The sequence below is a fragment of the Nycticebus coucang genome, chromosome 11, assembly GCF_027406575.1.
Source record: "Nycticebus coucang isolate mNycCou1 chromosome 11, mNycCou1.pri, whole genome shotgun sequence".
NCBI classification, from domain to species: Eukaryota; Metazoa; Chordata; class Mammalia; order Primates; family Lorisidae; genus Nycticebus; species Nycticebus coucang.
The window spans coordinates 119,561,406-119,580,901 of record NC_069790.1 but is presented as its reverse complement, the minus strand read 5'-3'; the positions used below and the strand labels follow the sequence as shown (position 1 = coordinate 119,580,901).

The window sequence follows — 19,496 nt, the reverse complement described above, 5'->3', positions numbered from 1 at the left end:
AGCTGGTCAGTACTGATTCTGCAGCACAGGAGTGAGGAGAGGTCAGCTGAGAGGGAACCACACTGGAGCGGCGGTGCCCCGAGGTGCAGAGCAGCAGCCATTTTTGGCAACAATAGGGCTCACCCCAAATATTCCAGAGTCACACCCCCTGTCTCTCTGGGAAACCAGAGGAGGCCGGGCATCTTCTCAGGTGGCAACCACCGCAGAACAGATCTGTGATGGAAATGCAGGCCCCATGAGTAAAGGATTTTCCTGAGGTGGTACAGGCCTGGGTGGAGTGCAGGGACTAGAAAACACACACGCAGAGCTGGGAGATTCCAGTGCAGGGCTGACTCAGAGGACCGCTTTACTGAGCCTAAGACACACCTGGCCCCCAGGGGATCATCAGCGTAACCAAAGGAGGCAGAACCTGGAACTGACAGGTAACCGTGCTGTGAATACAAACTACAGTGGCACAGACAGGGCCTGAGGCACAGCTTCTGGGAACTCAAAACAGCTTTTCTTCTGCAGGGGAATTTAGCAGGGACAGAAAAAAATTCCTGCAAAGTTGTTCTGTTCTGTCAGTAACATCAATCTGGGGCGGGGCTGGAACTGAGTGAACAGCTCCAGCCTCCCATGGTTGTCAGGCCTCACCTCCCTCTGCTGGACAGAGGCAGAGAGCAGCAGCCTGGCTGAGGAGACATAGATTTCCTTGTGATTCAGGCAGGTGCAAACCCCTGGAGTATCTGTTCATTGGAGGCAGCAGGGTCACAGCCCTGCGGGGTTATCAGTGACTGGGTGTGACAGAGGTGCATGGTGGGGTGTGACAGAGGTTCATCAACCTTCCCAGACTAATCTATTTGCTGAGTGGATCCTCCTGACCCCACAGAGCACCGGAACAAGTCATATTTAAGTTGTCAGCAGACTCCTGCAATCTACCCTGTTTCCCCGAAAATAAGACAGTGTCTTATATTAAGGTTTGCTCCCAAAGATGCTCTAGGTCTTATTTTCAGGGGACATCTTAACTTTCCTGTAAGTAGGTCTTATTTTCAGAGGACGTCTTATTTTTGGGGAAACAGGGTAGTTGCCAGAGACCTTTTAAAATCTTCTACCTGTAGAGGGAAGGGGATTGGTGGGATTATACCTGTGGTGCATCTTACAAGGGTATATGTAAAACTTGGTAAATGTGAAATGTAAGTGTCTTGGCACAGTAACTGAGAGAATGCCAGGAAGGCTATGTTAACCAGTGTGATGAAAGGGTGTCAAACAGTCTGTGAAGCTAGTGAATGATGCCCCATGTTCATATCAATGTACACAGCTATGATTTAATTAAAAACAATAAATAAATAAAAAATAAAAATAAAATCTTCTACCTAAGACAGGTGCTGACTGGGACAATTGATTTGGACCTTTTGAACTGAGCAAATCGCCCAAGGACTATCCAACTGGCGCCCTGAGGGTGTGTGGTTGTAGGAAGGTTTGATTTTCCTTTTCCAATTGTTGCCTGGGTGTGGTGGAGTGACTTAACTGCTGGTATTTCTCCACAGCTGAGACTTCAATCCAGAGTAACTGTTTCACTAGGGTTGGACAGAGACCAGCTGAAAACAAGACAGAGACACTTAGCCCGACCACAACAAACAGGTACCCAGTTTCTCAGGCTGTACCACTGTACGGGTCCTTGGCAAACTCCAGGGGAAAAGTCAAATGGTGTAAAATAATCATGGGGCAGAATCAGTGGAAAAACTCTGGTAACATTAATAACCAGAATAGATCAAACTCCACCCCCACCCCCAAGGAAAGATATGGCAGATGTAACTGAAGATCCCATTCATGAACAGCTGGCTGAGATGTCAGAAATTGAATTCAGAATTTGGATTGCAAACAAGATTAATAGAGTGGAGGAAAATTTGGAATTAGAAATTCGAGGAGCAATTCAAAAGTTGGAATTAGAAATTCGAGGAGAAATTCAAAAGTTGTCTCAAGAATTCAATGAATTTAAAGACAAAACTACCAAAGATTTTGACACACTGAAGCAAGAATTTGCCGTCCTCAAAGATCTGAAAAATAGAGTAGAATCCCTCAGAAACAGAGTGGAGCAAGCAGAAGAAAGGATTTCTGATCTTGAAGACAAAGAACTCTCCCAAACTCTCAAAGAGGAAGAGAAATGGAGAGCAAAAATGGATCATTCTCTCAGAGAGCTCTGGGAAATTCGAACAAGGATCATATCCACCTCATTGGCATCCCTGAAAATGATGAAGTGGTCTCGCAAGGCACAGAGGCCCTTCTCCATGAAATTATGAAAGAGAATTTTCCAGACATGCCAAGTGATTCTGAAATTCAGATAGCAGACAGTTTCGGAACCCCAGCACAACTCAACCTAAATAAGACATCTCCCAGGCACATCATAATTAACTTCACTAAAGTTAATATGAAGGAGAAAATTCAGAAAGCAGCCAGATGTAAGAAAATCATTACCTACAAAGGGAAGAATATTAGAATGACTGCAGATCTCTCTGCTGAATCTTTTTAAGCAAGAAGAGGATGGTCATTGACTTTTAATCTCCTAAAACAAAATAACTTTCAACCCCAGATCCTGTATCCAGCTAAACTGAGTTTCATTTATGATGGAGAATTTAAATACTTTAATGACATTCATATGTTGAAGAAATTTGCCATAACCAAACCAGCTCTTCAGGATATTCTCAGACCTATCCTCCATAATGACCAGCCCAATCTTCTACCACAAAAGTAAACTCACTCAGAAACTTTTGATCAAACTCCAGCTTTCACAGTGGTGAAAAGATGAAAAATGTCCACTGGACTTTCGAAAAACTCGATACCCAAAATTTTACCAGACTTATCAATATTTTCCATTAATGTGAACGGCTTAAACTGTCCTCTAAAGAGGCACATGTTGGCTGACTGGATACAAAGACTCAGACCAGATATTTACTGAATACAAGAATCACATTTTACCATAAAAGATAAATATAGACTCAGGGCAAAAGGATGGTTGTCCATATTTCAGGCAAATGGTAATCAGAAAAAAGCAGATGTTGCAATTCTATTTGCAGTTACAACAGGCTTTAAACCAACAAAAGTAAGGGAATACAAGTATGGTCACTTCATATCTGTTAAGGGTAATACTCAAGATGATGAGATTTCAATTATTAATATTTATGTACCCAACCAGAGTGTGCCTCCCTCAGAATGGGAGAAGATATTTGCAGGTTATGTCTCTGACAAAGGTTAATAACCAGAATCCACAGAGAACTCAAACGTATAAGCAAGAAAAGAACAAGTGATCCCATCGCAGGCTGGGCAAGGGACTTAAGAGAAACTTCTCTGAAGAAGACAGGCACGTGGCCTACAGACATATGAAAAAATGCTCATCATCCTTAAGCATCAGAGAAATGCAAATCAAAACTACTTTGAGATATCATCTAACTCCAGTAAGATTTGCCCATATAACAAAATCCCAAGACCAGAGATGTTGGCATGGATGTGGAGAAAAGGGACCACTTGCTGGAGGGAATGCAAATTAATGCATTCCTTTTGGAAAGATGTTTGGAGAACACTTAGAGATCTAAAAATAGATCTGCCATTCAATCCTATGATTCCTCTGCTAGGTATATACTCAGAAGACCAAAAATCACATTATAACAAAGATATTTGTACCAGAATGTTTATTGCAGCCCTATTCATAATTGCTAAGTCATGGAAAAAGCCCAAGTGCCCATCAATCCACGAATGGATTGATAAATTGTGGTATATATACACCATGGAATATTTTGCAGCCTTAAAGAAAGAAGGAGACTTTACCTCTTTCATGTTTACATGGATGGAGCTGGAACCTATTCTTCTTAGTAAAGTATCTCAAGAATGGAAGAAAAGGTATCCAATGTACTCAGCCCTACTATGAAATGAATTTATGGCTTTCATATGAAAGCTATAACCCAGTTATAATCTAAGAATATGAGGAAGGGAGAGAGGGAGGGGAGGAAGGGGAAGGATGGGCGGAGGCATGCTGATTGGTGGGATTACACCTACAGTGCATCTTACAAGGGTACATGTGAAACTTAGCAAATGTCGAATATGAATGTCTTAATGCAATAAATAAGAAAATGCCAGGAAGGCTATGTTAACCAGTGTGATGAAAATATGTTAAATGGTCTATAAAACCAGTGTATGGTGCCCCATGATCACATTAATGTACAGAGCTATGATTTAATAAAAAAAAAAAATTTCCATCCAGTATGGTGCTGGAGGAAATCAAATTGCTCATATCTGTTAGAGTCTCTTTTATAAATTGAGGTGCATTGTGGTTGGGTGCACAAATGTTTAATAATTGAAATCTCATCATGTTGAGTGTTACCCTTAACAAATATGAAGTGACGATTCTTATATTCCCTTTTGTTGGTTTAAAGCCTATTGTATCTGCAAATAAAATTGCAACACCTGCTTTTTTCTGATTTCCATTTGCCTGAAAAATAGATGACCATCTCTTCACCCTGATTCTTATATTTATCTTTTACAGTAAGATGAGATTCTTGTATGCAGAAGATATCTGGCCTGAGTTTTTGTATCCGGTCAGCCAACCTGTGCCTCTTTAGAGAACAATTTAAGCCATTCACATTAATTGAGGGTATTGATAAGCCTGGTAGCATTTTGGGTATCAAGAGTACAGTGGACATTTTTAATCCTTTCACCAGTGTGGAAGTTGGAGTTTGATCTAAAGTTTCTCAGTGAGTTTACTTTGGTGGTAGAGCATTGTGCTTGTCATTGTGGAGGATGGGTATGAGAATATCCTGGAGAACTGGTTTAGTTATGGCAAATTTCATTAATGTGCATGTCATTAAAGTATTTAATTTCTCCATCACAAATGAAACTCAGTTTAGCTGAATACAGGATACTGGGTTGAAAGTTGTTATGTTTTAGGAGATTAAAGTTCGATGCTCATCCTCTTCTAGCTTGAAAAGTTTCAGCAGAGAGATCCGCAGTCATTCTAATATTCTTCCCCTTGTAGGTTACGTTTTTCTTAGTCTGGCTGCTTTCAGAATTTTTTTCTTCATATTAACTTTGGTGAAGGTAATTATAATGTATCTGGGAGATGCTTTATTTGGATTGAGTCATGCTGGGGTTCTGAAACTTTCTGCTATCTGAATTTGAGAATCTCTTGCCATGTTTGGGAAGTTCTCCTCAATTATCTCTTGGAGTAGAGCATCTGGGCCTTTCGAAGCAACCTTGTCACCTTTAGGAATTCCTATAAGGTTAAATGTTTGTTTTCTTGGTATTTCCCACAGCTCTCTGAGAGAATGATCCATTTTTGCTCTCCACTTCTCTTCCTCTTTGAGCATTTGGGAGCATTCAATAACTTTGTTTTCAGTATCAGAAATCCTTTCTTCTGCCTGCTCCATTCTGTTACTGAAGGAGTCCTCTGTATTTTTCATATCTTGGAGGTATGCATATTCTTTTCTCAAAGTGTCAAAATCTTTGGTGATTTTGTCTTTGAATTCATTGAATTCTTGAGACAACTTTTGAATTTTTCCTAAAATTTCTAATTCCAACTTTACTTCCATTCTGTTAATCTTATTTGCCATCCAAATTCTAAATTCGATTTCTGACATCTCAGCCATTTGTTTATGATTGGAATCTTCTGATGTGTCTGCCTTGGTGCTCCTTGGGGGAGTTGATCTACTCTGATTATTCATGTTTCCAGAGTGTTTCTGCTGATTCCGCCCCATGATTATTTTTCACCGTTTGGCTAGATGAACGGGTAAGGTGAAATTGGATTGGGGGCTCCTGGAGTAGTGATTAACCAGCCCTTTGCCCAAAACCTTGGACTGGTGACTGCAGCTTTCCCCTTATAGCTTTGCAAAGGACCCATACTACTAGTACTACAGCCTGAGACACTGGGGACCTGCTGGGTGTAGTGGGGATAGGTGGCTCTGTCAAGCTAGAAGAGGATGAGCATCGACCTTTAATCTCCTAAAACATAATAACTTTCAACCCAGTATCCTGTATCCAGCTAAACTGAGTTTCATTTATGATGGAGAAATTAAATACTTTAATGACATACACATGTTGAAGAAATTTGCCATAACTAACCCAGTTCTCCACGATATTCTCAGACCCATCCTCCACAAGGACAAGCACAGTGCTCTACCACAAAAGGAAACTCACTCAGAAACTTTAGATCAAACTCCAACTCCACACTGGTGAAAAGATTAAACATGTCCACTGGACTTTTGAAAAAGTCAATACTGAAAATGCTACCAGGCTTATCAATACCCTCAATTAATGAGAATGGCTTAAATTGTTCTCTAAAGAGGCACAGGTTGGCTGACTGGATACAAAAAGTCAGGCCAGATATCTTCTGCATACAAGAATATCATCTTATTTAAAAGATAAATATAGACTCAAGGTGGTCATCTATATTTCAGGCAAATGGAAATCAGAAAAAAGCAGGTGTTGCAATTTTATTCACAGATACAATAGACTTTAAACTAGGCATCCTCAAACTTTTTAAACCATGGGCCAATTCACTGTCTTTCAGACCAATGGAGGGCCAGACTATAGTTTTAAAAAAAAAAAAACTATGAACAAATTCCTATGCACACTGCACATATCTTTTTTTGAAGTAAAAAAACAAAATGGGAACAAATACAATCACACTGCCTCATGTGGCCTGTGGGCCGCAGTTTGAGGACCCCTGTTTTAAACCAACAATAGTAAGAAAAGATAAGGATGTCCCTTCATATTTGTTAAGAGTAACACTCAACATGATGAGATTTTAATTATTAACATTATGCACCCAACCAGAATGCACCTCAATTTATAAGACAGACTCTAACAGACATAAGCAACTTGATTTCCTCCAGCACCATAATGGTTGGAGATTTTCTTGTTGTTGTTGAGACAGGGTCCCACCCTATGCCCCTGAGCAGAGTGCAGTGGGCGTGGTAGCTCACCACAACCTCAGACTCGGGCTGCAGGCACCCCGCTGCCTCAGTCTCCGGAAGCCGCTGGGATTACAGGCACTCGCCGCAGCGCCCGGCTGGGTTTTTCCATTTTTTTCACGAGTCGGGGTCTCACTGTCGCTCAGGCGAGTCTCAAACTCCTGAGCTCAAGCGATTCTCCCTCCTCAGCCTCCCACAGTGCTGGGATTACAGGCGTGAGCCACCGCGCCCAGCTATTTTAACACCCCTTTGGCAGTGTTGGATAGATCCTCCAATAAGAAACTAAGCAAAGAAATTTTAGACATAAACTTAACCATTCAACAATTGGATTTAATAGACATCTATAGAACATTTCATCCTAACAAAACTGAATACACATTCTTCTCATCAGCCCATGGAAGATCCTCCAAAATTGATCATATTTTAGGTCACAAGTCTAACCTCAGCAAATTTAAAAGAATAGAAAATGTTCCTTGCATATTCTCAGACCATTATGGAATAAAAGTTGAACTCAGTAACAACAGAAATCTGCGTACCCATACAAATATAGGGAAACAAAATAAGCTTATGCTGACTGATGGCTGTGTCATAGATGAGATTAAGAAGGAAATTACCGGGCAGCGCCTGTGGCTCAAGGAGTAGGCCACCAGTCCCATATGCTGGAGGTGGTGGGTTCAAACCCAGCCCCAGCCAAAAACCAAAAAAAAAAATGTCATTTTAAAGAAGGAAATTACCAAATTTTAGGAACAAAATGATAATGAAGACATGAATTACCAGAACCTCTGGAATACTGCAAAGGCAGTCCTAAGAAGGAAATTTATAGCACTGCAAGCCTTCCTTAGGAGAATGGAAAGAGAAGAAGTTATCAACTTAATGGGACATCTCAAGCAACTGGAAAAGGAAGAACATACCAATCCCAAACTCAGCAGAAGAAAAGAAATAACTAAAATTAGAACAGAATTAAATAAATTGAAAACAAAAGGTTTATACAATAGATCAATAAATCAAAAGTTGTTTTTTGAAAAGGTGAATAACATACATAAACCTTTAGCTAACCTAACCAGGAATAAAAGAGTAAAATTCTCTAATTTCGTCAATCAGAAATGACAAAGACAAACAGACTCCTCAGAAATTCAAAAAATCCTTAATGAATATTACGAGAAACTCTATTCTTAGAAATAAAAAAATCTGAAGGAGATTGACCAACACTTGGAAGCACGCCACTTTCCTAGACGTAGCCAGAATGAAGTGGAAATGTGAAAAAGCCTATATTAAGTTCTGAAATAGCATCAACTATACAAAATCTCCCCAAAAAGAAAAGTCCAGGACCAAATGGCTTCACATCAAAGTTCTACCAAACCATTAAAGAGGAACTGGAACCTATTCTTCTTAGTAAAGTATCTTAAGAATGGAAGACAAGGTATTCAATGTACTCAGCCCTACTATGAAACTAATTTATGGCTTTCATATGAAAGCTATAACCCAGTTATAATCTAAGAATATGGGGAAGGGGAGAGGGAGGGGGAGGGAGGGGGAGGATGGGTAGAGGGAGGGTAATTGGTGGGATTACACCTGTGGTGCATCTTACAAGGGTACATGTGAAACTTAGTAAATGTAGAATATAAATGGCTTAACACAATAACTAAGAAAAAGCCAGGAAGGCTATGTTAACCAGTGTGATGAAAATGTGTCAAATGGTCTATAAAACCAGTGTATGGTACCCCATGATCGTATTAATGTACACGGCTATGATTTAATAAATAAATAAATAAAATAAAATAAAAATAAGGACTTTTATCTGACACATGTAAAATAAGGTCAAATAAAATTAATTCAGAGAAAAAAAGAAAAGAAAAAAAGAGGAACTAGTACCTATATTACCCAACATTTGCAAAATATAGAAAAAGAAGGAATACTACCCAACAAATTCTATGAAGCAAACATCACCTTGATCCCCAAACCAGGAAAAGACCCAACAAGAAAAGAAAATTATAGACCAATATCTCTAATGAGTATTTATGCAAAAATATTCAATAAGATCCTAGCAAACAGAATCCAGCAACACATCAAACAAATTATACACCATGACCAAGTGGGTTTTATCCCAGGGTCTCAAGGATGGTTCAATATACATAAATCTATAAATATAATTCATCACATAAATAAAATATGAAACAAAGACCATATGATTCTCTTAATTGATGCAGAAAAAGCTTTCGATAATATCCAGAATCCTTTCATGATCAGAACACTTAAGAAAATAGGGATAGAAGGGACATTTCTTAAACTGATAGAGGCCATCCAGAGCCAACCCACAGCCAATATCATATGGAATGGAGTTAAATTGAAATCATTTCCACTCAGATCAGAAACCAGGCAAGGTTTCTCATTGTCTCCACTGCTTTTTAACATTGTAATAGAAGTATTAGCCATCACAATCAAGCAAGAAAAGGTGATCAAGGGTATCCATATAAGGTCAGGGGACATCAAACTTTCACTCTTTGCAGATGATATGATTGTATATCTGGAAAACCCCAGGGACTCAACTACAGAATTGTTAGATGTGATCAATGAATACAGCAGCATCTCAGGTTAGAAAATCAATACTCATAAATCAGTAGCCTTTATATATACCAACAATAGTCAAGCTGAAAAAACAGTCAAGGATGCTATTCCTTTTACAGTAGTGTTAAAGAAGGTGAAACATCTGGAGTTTACCTAACAAAGGATGTGAAAGATCTCTATAAAGAGAACTTTTCTAAGAAAAGAAATAGCTGAAGGTTTGAACAAATGGAAAAACATACCAGGCTCATGGCTTGTAAGAATCAACATTGTTAAAATGTCCATACTACCCAAAGCAATATAAAATTTTAATGCAATCCCTATTAAAGCAACACTGTCATACTTTAAAGACCTCAAAAAAATACTTCATTTTGTATAGAATCAGAAAAAAACCTCTAATAGCCAAGACATTACTCAGAAATAAAAATGAATCAGGAGGAATCACACTACCAGACCTCAGACTATACTATAAATTGATAGTGATCAAAGCAGTCTGGTACTGGCACAAAAACAGAGAGGTAGATGTATGGAACAGAATGGAGAACCAAGAGATGGACCCAGCTGCTTACCATCATCTGATCTTTGATAAACCAGTTAAAAACATTCAGTAGGGAAAAGGTTCCCTATTTAACAAATGGTGCTAGGTGAACTGGCTGGTGATCTGTAGAAGACTGAAACTGGACCCACACCTTTCACCCTTAACTAAGATAGACTCTCACTGGATAAAAGATTTAAACTCAAGAGGGACTTTGCCTAACAATTGCAATCAGAGTAACCTGGCTTATTGTACCCTCAATGAATCCCCAACAATAAAATAAAATAAAAAATAAAAAAAGATTTAAACTTAAGACATAAAACTATAAAAATACTAGGAAAAAGTTCAGGGAAAACTCTTGAAGAAATCAGCCTGGGAGAATATTTTATGAGGAAGATTCCCAGGGCAATTGCAGCAACACCAAAAATATATTACTGGAATCTGATCAAACTAAAAAGCTTCTTCATAGCCAAGGTAAAGCAAGCAGCCCTCAGAATGGGAGAAGATATTTGCAGGTTATGTCTCTGACAAAGGTTTAATAATGAGAATCCACAGAGAACTCAAATGCATTAGCAAGAAAAGAACAAGTGATCCCATCACAGTGTGGGAAAGGGAGTTGAAGAGAAAATTCTCTGAAGAAGACAGGTGCACGGCCTACAGACATATGAAAAAATGCTCATCATCCATAATCATCAGAAAATTGCCAATTAAAACCACTTTGAGATATCATCTAACTCCAGTAAGATTAGCCCACATCACAAAATCCCAAAACCATAGATGTTGGTGTGGATGTGGAGAAAAGGGAACACTTCTGCACTGCTGGTGGGAATGCAGACTAATATGTTCCTTTAGGAAAGATGTTTGGAGATCATTTAGGGATCTAAAAATATATCTGCCATTCGACCCTACAATTCCTTTACTAGGTATATATCCAGAAGACCAAAAATCACTTTATAACAAAGATATTTGCACCAGAATGTTTATTGCAGCCCAATTCATAATTGCTAAGTCATGGAAGAAGCCCAAGTGCCCATCGACCCATGAATGGATTAATAAATTGTGGTATATGTACACCATGGAATATTATGCAGCCTTAAAAAAAGATAGAGACTTTACCTCTTATGTTTACATGGCTGGGGCTGGAATATATTCTTCTTAGCAAAGTATCTCAAGAATGGAAGAAAAACCCTCATTGAATCCCCAAAAATAAAAAAAAAATAAAAAAAAAAGAATGGAAGAAAAAGTATTCAAAGTACTCAGCCCTACTATGGAACAAATTTATAAACACACCCACTTCCGGGCGGCGCCTGTGGCTCAGTGAGTAGGGCGCCGCGCTGGCCTCATATACCGAGGGTGACGGGTTCAAACCCAGCCCTGGCCAAACTGCAACAAAAAAATAGCCGGGCATTGTGGCGGGCGCCTGTAGTCCCAGCTGCTTGGGAGACTGAGGCCAGAGAATCGCGTAGGCCCAAGAGCTGGAGGTTGCTGTGAGCCGTGTGACGCTACGGCACTCTACCAAGGGCAGTAAAGTGAGACCCTGTCTCTACAAAAAAAATTAAAAATAACACACCCACTTCCATATGAATGTTATAACCCAACTACCGCCCAAGATGAAGGGGAAAAAGGGGGGAGGGAAGAGGGGGGAAGATGGGTGGAGGGAGGGTAATTGGTGAGACCACACCTATGGTGCATTTTACAAGGGTACACGTTAAATAAACTAAGTGTAGAATATAAATGTCTTAACACAATAACTAAGATGATGTGCTAAAGACTATGTCAACCAGTTTCATGAAAGTATTATAAATTATATATAAAACCAGCACATTGTACCCATAATTGCATTAATGTACACAGCTATGATTTAATTTTTTAAATAAAGAATGAAAAGGGGAAAAATTAAGAGAACTTCAAAGTGCTGAAAGAGCAATTGTTCCCGGAAGATTCTTTTAAGGCCTCATTTTAAGTGTCACAAATGTGACGATGAATGAAAAGAGGCCCAGGTTGCGGAGGCTGAGCAGACAGAGCTGGGGTGAGGCAGCCCTGGGCAGCTTTTACCATTCCTGGGCCCCACCCAAGATGTCCTGATTTAATTGGTCTGGGTGAGGGTTGGGAAATGACACCTTCATAGACTCTTCAAATGATTCTAATTTCTATAAGAACCACCATATTAACATCTCATCATTTGCTGGTTCCAGAAAAGAAAAAATCTTTACTTTTGTGTCTGATAAGGAAGAAGTTAAAATTTAGGCACCTATTTGAAAAGTCAAAACTTGAAGTGAGTAGGGGGCACCCAGATTTGAACTGGGGACCTCTTGATCTGCAGTCAAATGCTCTACCCCTGAGCTATACCCCCTTCTCTAGGTATAATGCTTAATTAATGTCTTTTACTTGTGCAGCCACACCCAGACTACCCATAACCTATGAGTTGCTACTTTGGCATGGGAGCTTTTGGGAGCTGCCAGGCCAGCTTTGGTGAAAACGTCAACCTTGTGCATCATAAGAGGTAGGCTACTCTCCTCCAAAGCCCTGCAGCCTGTGTCTTCCCTGCCTTCAGTCCCTGGGTGCAGGCAGCAGTCTGGAGAAGCATTGCCATTAGTATTAGAATAGGCTTCAGAGTCAACTGCCCATGCCCTGTCCTGGTGGGCACCTATAAACAAACTCCGCCTGATGGAGGTATCTGCCCTAACACATGATGACAGACTCGGAGCCTGTCCTTCTGGCCCAATAATCGGTCCAGGGCACTATCTACAAAATTATGATCTAGGAACAAAGGTGACCCTTCCAGCTTCCATATCTTCAGTTAATATAGATGGAGAATGATGGAAAAGGAGGCACGCTATGAAATAGTCACAGGTGTGTGGCTAAGTAGATTTAGGAATCCCCCCAAACATTAAGGGACCAATAACTAACACAGTTCAATGTCCAGAAATGGCCCCATGTGACCCAGAGGCCTTTCCCAACTAGAGAGAACACTTGGATTGATGCCCGACCTAGCACCTTTCCACCTAATCAACCACACTAAGGACCCTCTTCCGCCCTTGTCACAGGGATGGTGAAATCTCTCTTCTGAAAACTGCCTTTCCTTCCTATTGGAGTTTCTTCCTTTACTCACAGGCCTTTCCCTTGGAATCCTGGCAACCTTCTCAGAAGGCAGCCAGCAGCCACCCCTTTCCTCTCTAGCCCAGAAGGCTACAGAAACACTGACTCGTGCAGTGATTTCTACAATGACATTAAAGTCCTCTGGGTTTCTCTTTTCAGCAGTAGGGTGGGTGCCAAATAAAATGGACAGGATTAACAGGCCTGCAAAAGCACAGAAGACCTCCCAGTGGCAGGGACTAGATACCAGCCTGAGCCCCAGCAGGAGGGCTGAGGCGGTGGAAGCCCTGGGGTGTTTGGGTTATGGTGGCCCCGTTGTCAGTAGCACAAGGACAAGCAGGCATTTCCAGGCACAAAATCATGGGCTCCAGGCATGATGAGGAGTCAGCAAGGAGAGTGGTTTGCATAAAGACAGGATATATGAAGCGTAAGCTAAGGAGTTACTAGAAGTCTGGAAAAAGAAAACCAATCCTGAGAATCTGTAGCTATGGGCTGACTGACTGGGGTTTGGGCCCTGAATTTGCACGCGTTATTCAACATGAAAAACTTCAGTTATTTTAAGTTGGAATCAGTAGTACCATAGACTCCTGGCCAAATAAAATTCTTCCCTAAAATGCATCAGCAAACAAACTTCAAGGAATTCCCATCGATAGAGTTTTGACAAATTATTAGCCTGGGAGAAGCAGTGTAGCCTGGATGCCAACAGTCTAGATTCTGAAGCCAAACTGCCTAGGGCCAAGCCCTGCCACAGCTAGGAGACCTTGGGCAGATTACCTACCTTCCCTATGCCCAACTGCAAACTCTGTGAAACAGGGCTAATAATAGTATATATTTGACGAATTGCTTGAGTGAATTATTTGATGTAAAGTGCTCAAAACAGGACTGGCATGTATTAACAGTAAGTTATACGTACTATTTGCTGAACAAGTAAAAAATTCACAAGGGAATCAGCTGGCATTCCTGAGTGTCAACAGAAACAATAAGCATTGGATCCCAACATGCCAAGACTCCACATATGAAAGCATCAGAACGAATCGAAGAATATCTTACATACAAGAGGGAAATCAAAGCTGAACCCAGGAGGAATGTCTATCAAAATGACCAACTGTATTTTTTAAATGAATAAAATAAGGCATTGAAGAGATGAAAATGTAATTGGCATGTTTTCCTTTATATTTACTTTGTACTGAATATAACTTACATACACTAAAGTATACAGTGAACCCTATGTGTATTTGACTTAATAAAAAAATAAAAATAAATAAATACAATGAACCATTATGTATGTGCACACCCCCACCACCCAAATTAAAATACAGAAAAGTTTTAGCACTTCAGAGGGTCCCAGAGACCCCTTCCCTATTTTTCTGGCTCCCCAACAGATAACCAGGGTCCTCAAATTTGGCTCAGAATAAACCTTTTAACCTTACAAGCATCTTTAACTCTCTAAGTTGTTTTACAGAGTTTGACTTCTTTTCCATTGACATAAATAAGGGGGCACCTGGATTTGAACCAGGGACCTCTTGATCTGCAGTCAAATGCTCTACCCCTGAGCTATACCCCCATGGAAATAATATTGCCTAGTTAGTATCTTTCACCTGTGTGGTAACGCTTAGCTTTGCATAATTAAGAGCTTAGTTTTTCAGAAGTTGCCAGACCTGACTCACAGCGAGACACCTTCCCTCAGCCCAGCAGCTTTCCAGGCCTGCCCTGGGTGAAGCCTTCAGCAGGAAGAAAGGAGAGAACTGTTTGGGGAACTCTGGCCCACCTCCCATTGCCCTTCTTGTTAGTCCAAGAGCTGGCCAGTGGTTTCCAGAAGCATTCACAGACTCCTCACTGGGCCCCCAGTTCCTTGCCAATCCTCCTTCAGCAAAGACAGAGTGGAACATAATTCAAATACTGTCACATTTAAGTAGTTAAGCCAGGCTTTTGGCCTTTGTGCTGGAGCAGGTATGTGAGTGAGCACGGCCATGGGAGAAGCTGGGTCCCCACAGGAAACATCCACACCATGTGGAGAACCCGGATGGTGTGATGCATCTCCCTAGGTCTGGCCATTACTCCCCAAAGCACCAAACTGCTGCAGTGGGGAGTGGGGGCGGGGGTGATAATAGGGTTACCCTACACTGCCTGTTCCTGGGAAGTCTGCTCTGTCTACAGCTGTTTGCTGCCCTGTATGAACCCAGAGTCTTGCACCACAGCCCCTGTCTTCTAGCTGACTAGAAGTCAGCTAAGTTTGAGAAAGTAAGTTTGAGAAATTACATACATGCAGGAGATGGGGGCTGGGTTGGGGGAGTGGGGCAGGAAATGATAAGATCTGCGCAGACTAAGCAGGAGAGATGGAAAGAGTCTATCCAGCCAGATTGTAGCTGCAAAGGCTGACCTGTCCCAGAGAGAATCGTAGCTGGGATGGATGAAAAGAAACTGGAATATGACCAACTGCTTCTGAAAAGAAAAGCATGACAAGGGGCACCTAGATTTGAACGTGAGACCTCCTGATCTGCAGTCAAATGCTGTACCCCTGGGCTACACGCCCTGCTTACTGCAGGTGTTGAATAAGCACCTTTCACCTTCATAGACACACCAGGCATTCCTACTGCACGTTGCAAGTTTCTACTTCTTTTTAGATCATTGGTAAGACCAGCATCTGATTCTTCCACAGACTCACTACAGGAAGGTCCTTCCCAGCTCCGTGGGCCCTCAAACCCCACATCCCTGTTCACAGGCCTACATATGTGTCTCCCTTTTTTCTTCAGTCTGTGGTGACAGCAACAGCTGGGAGAAGCAATGCCATTTACTACTGAGCAGCCTCTCGCATGCGCATGCCCAGTTTCCTCCTTATTCACCACAAAGCAGCAATCTGAAGAAATCTTGCCCAACCTCTTTTCAGACCCGTGCAGCTCCTACACCTGCAGACATTTCTCCGTCTGTGCATCTGTACGTTAAACCCTCTGCATCAAACGGTTGGGGAAGCCGGTGACCTTCCCAGGCCCTGACTTGGATCATGGAGAAGTCCCGGGAAGTGGCCCGAGACAGCCTGGCGCGAGGACTAACGGAGCTCTGGCACTGCAGTCAGCAGCTCTATGCCGAGCTACACTCCGTGTGTATTGTGCACCCAGATTTTTACACTGTATCTGTCTTTATTTTTATCAAGGTATCTGTGCCATTGCTTTTAAAAGTCATACATTGTTTCTAAAGCTTGTGATATTAAACAAAACAAAACAAAACCCTTAATCCTTTCTGCTTCTCTCCTGCCCTCCAGAGGCAGCCACTCTTGGCTGTTTCTTCTTTTTTTTTTTTCTTCTTGAGACAGAGTCTCACCATGCTGCCCTCGGTAGAGTGCTTGGCATCACAGCTCACAGCAACCTCAAACTCTTGGGCTTAAGTGATTCTCTTGCCTCAGCCTCCCAAGTAGCTGGGACTACAGGTGCCCGCCACAACGCCCGGCTATTTTGACGTTGTTGTTGTCGTTGTTTAGCAGGCCTGGGCCAGGTTCAAACCCTCCAGCCCTGGTGCATGTGGTCAGCACCCTAACCACTGAGCTATGGGTGCCTAGCGCTGGCTCTTTCTTCACGTCTCTTTGCCTCTACGGTTTAAAAGAATATAAATATGTCATAATACTCTATGTCTAATGAGGTTCTTAGCATTAACTGACTGATTTCTGTAGATGAGGGTTGTAACTTGTGTCCTTTTCTCTTTTTTCCAATACACTGGACATCTCAACTTGTGAGGTAAAATTCTGTAGAAAATACTGCATGTTTACTTTGTTTTTCTTTATCTCCCATATTTTTATCATTATGATCAGTTAGCACTGTGCACGGCTCATCTGCACAGCGCTAAGTAGAACTAAGAGCTCTGGTAGAACTTTTTTTTCCTGAAGTTAGTGATAGCCTCATGTTTTCAACCACTCAGTTTTCTTCGAATATCTAAGACTTTTCATAACTTTTAATTGCCCCATAAAGTGCCTGTCAAAACACGCTGGAAAGAGCCATCGGATAACTTCTTCCCACTCCTTCTCTCCAATATCTGTCTCCCTCTCTGCCCTCTCTGTTCTGGCTGCCCCGGAAAGCTGCACAGAAGCCCCGGGACTCCTGTCACCTGCACCAGGACATTCTCTTTTTTCCACCTCTCTCTCCCATACAGGAGTACATCTTTTTCTGGATTACGAGTCTTGAATGTTTCTTAATTTACTCCTTCACTTGGCAGAGTACCTCCCCAGTTGCTTCCTGTGAATGGTGTGTGGAGGTAAATATTTTTGAAACCTGGTGTGCCTGAAAATGTCTACAGCTCTACCCACACATTTGACTAGTAGTCTGGATGGACATAGATTTCCAGCTACAAGTCATGGTCCTTCCTATTGTAAAAGGTTCTCCTGTTTTCTTCTAATGCCTAGTATTGCTGTTGAAAAGTCAAATGCTCTTATGATTCCCTTTTCTTTGTATATAGCCTCATTCTTTCACTCTTTAAGGTTTTACAATCTTTTGTTTCATCTGTAATTATCCTATGCTTTACCTGTTAAGTGTCATTTTTTATTTGTCATGCTGGGTCCTTGGTCGTGGATACCATATCCTTTCCTTGTGAGTAATTTTTTCCTATCATGTCCTCTTCAGCATTTTCGTGTATTAATTAGTTTTCAGACATCCTTCTTTCAGTTTATACTTTCATTACTTTGACTCCTTTCATTATCTTTTCCTTTGTCTTTTTGTTTTGTTTTACTTTCTGAGAAACTGCCTCAACTTTATCTTTCAAACTGTTTATTAAATGTTTTATTTCTTCTATCCTTTTTCTTATTTTCTAAGAGTTACTTCTTGTTCTAATAACTGACTGTTTTTAACCTAGCATTCTCTTCTTGTTTCATAGATGAAACAGGTGGACCAGTAAACTGTGGTTCTGCCCACACAGAGAAGATGACTAATCAGAGTCTCTCAAGAAATTTAACGTCATAGACACAGAGAAAGAGAAGAGGATCCCACAGCAGAAGACAAAGCAGAAAATATGTACAAAGAACAACCAAAAAGACAAGAATATGTCAAAGTGAGTAGTGAACAGAAACCACGGGTGTTTTCAGAGGGGCCATTAAGCAGAGAGTGCCCATGGGCTCCCACTGGAGAAGGGGTGGCCTATACCTGAGTCCTAAAGCTTTGTTAGTGATGGCAGGAACCAGGGCCCAGGCTCCATAGGTCCCACGTGAAGCCTGAGTCTCCTGCTTTATTCTTACCACCACCCCTGTCTGTGATGGAGCCTGAGATGCTTTACCCAATATAATCAGCAGTGGTATGATCAGGGCGGTGAATGGCTGCCTGCTGAGGTGGGGCCCTCAGGCAGAGTCTCAGCATGATCACCATATTTAGGTTTCATCTTTCTGAACTGCTGGATTTCTTCCTCACCCAGCCCAGAGCCACAATTTCAAAAATTGAAAATTATTTTGTAACTCTAGTTCATTCTAATTATAGGGCTTTTATACTCCCTAATCAGGGCTCTCCTCCCCACATCAGGACAGTTGGGAGAGGTTGTGGTGAGCTGACATCGGAAGGGGGATGGCTGAGCAGCATCTGGAGCAGTTACTCATGCTGACCCACAGCATGGTCCTCCCTCTAGGGATCATTCAGTTCCTCCTGGGATGGGACAATACAAAGTCCCCATCTTTGCCCCTTTGTAAAGCTGTTTCTAGACAGCGACAGCTTTCCATAACTGTTAGTTTAGTGGATTTCCAGTGGCCACATCCAGCCCAGAAGGTTCTCTATCATCTTAATTAAATGTGGGCACTTCCTAGGTCTCCTTCAGCAGCACCTGCACTAACTGTTTCTCAGAGCAGGGGCTTTCTGCACAGGGCCATGCCTGAATTCCCAGAGGGTGAGCCTTCTTCCAAATGACAGTAGCTCCCCAGTTACCAGAAAGTCCCAAATGAAATCTGGAAGCAATTCTAGCCTCTCCATCTACCCTCCCTCCAGGCTTTGGGAGCCCTGCTGACGTGGTCGGAAGAGAAGACTGGCAGGGGAGCGAGGAGGCCTTTTAGCGATAGAACAGGTCAGTCTGCTCGTGAGCGGAAGCCACCCTGTTGTGAGGCAGGAGCCACAGGCAGCAGAAGCCCTGGCCCAGCTTTATAGTCAGAGACATGACATACCCAGACCAGGTGCCAGGGTGCAGGTGAATGCAGACCAAAAGGCCTTGCTTTAAGTCCAAGTGCCCTTCATCTGGGCTTGCTTTTAGTCAGCAAAGATGTTTCTGAACTTCTCATTACTCTAACCCATGACGTCTGGTCCTGAATCTGTAAAGTCTGTAAATAAAACTAACAGTTGATCTCAAACAACACAGGTCTGAACTGTGCAGGTGCACTTAAACTCAGATTTTCTCCCACTTCTGCCACC

General features: G+C 41.7%; 2 non-coding genes across 2 annotated transcripts; both read right to left on the bottom strand.

Annotated features, from left to right (window-relative positions):
• Positions 1–12,316: 12,316 nt before the first annotated feature.
• On the bottom strand, positions 12,317–12,388 carry TRNAC-GCA (transfer RNA cysteine (anticodon GCA)). Its single transcript has one exon. It is a non-coding gene; the product is annotated as a tRNA-Cys (tRNA).
• Positions 12,389–14,623: 2,235 nt separating this feature from the next.
• On the bottom strand, positions 14,624–14,695 carry TRNAC-GCA (transfer RNA cysteine (anticodon GCA)). The gene has a single exon. It is a non-coding gene; the product is annotated as a tRNA-Cys (tRNA).
• Positions 14,696–19,496: the final 4,801 nt, after the last annotated feature.